Genomic DNA, 807 nt, shown 5'->3' with positions numbered 1-807 from the left:
TGGTGGTCTGGGGCCAAGCCAGCAATATCTCCATGGTCTGTCTGTATTTGGAAATATTTGAGAACCTCTTCTTTTTGAGTTCTAAGCTAATTGTAAAGGCTCAGAAAATATACATTGTTTTACATTAATCCTTTGTAATTTATAGATGCTTTATAGCACAGAATGTTATTCTGATAAATATGATGTAATCATTTGAACAGAATGTGTAGTCTGCAGTTTGGGAGTATAATGTTCATTTGGTTTAATTTGGTTAATCTTGTTCAAACTTTTATGCCTTTGTGGATTTATTTTTGGTGTTCCTATCATAGTTACCAATAGAGAGTGTTGAAATCTCTAACTTTAATTTCAAATTTGTCTCTCCTTTAATTCTGTTGACATTTATTTTATATTTTTTGAAACTATGTTATTAGGTACATACAAATATAGGCCTACCATTGTATTCTTGCTGAATTGCAGAATATGACCCTCTTTATTACTTACAATACTTCTTGCATTAAAATCTACTTTATCTGTTATTAGTATAGCTATGTCTGTTTTTTTCTGAATACTGTTTGATAGATTTTTCCATGATTTAAACACACGTGTCTTTACATTTAGAGAACATTTCTTGTAAGCAGCCTAATTGATCCTATTTTTCTTTTTAACCTAATCTGCTAATATTGGTTTTGAATTGCAATGGTTAGTTCATTTACATTTACTATAATTACTTTGGTTTAAGAATGCCATCTTGCTATATGTTTTCTGTTTGTCTCATTCTTTATTTTTTAAATTGCTCTTTTCCTGACTTTTTTGTATAAATTCAGTTTT

This window comes from Mandrillus leucophaeus, unplaced genomic scaffold (genome assembly GCF_000951045.1).
Source record: "Mandrillus leucophaeus isolate KB7577 unplaced genomic scaffold, Mleu.le_1.0 Scaffold546, whole genome shotgun sequence".
NCBI classification, from domain to species: Eukaryota; Metazoa; Chordata; class Mammalia; order Primates; family Cercopithecidae; genus Mandrillus; species Mandrillus leucophaeus.
Note: the sequence above shows the minus strand (reverse complement) of the source record.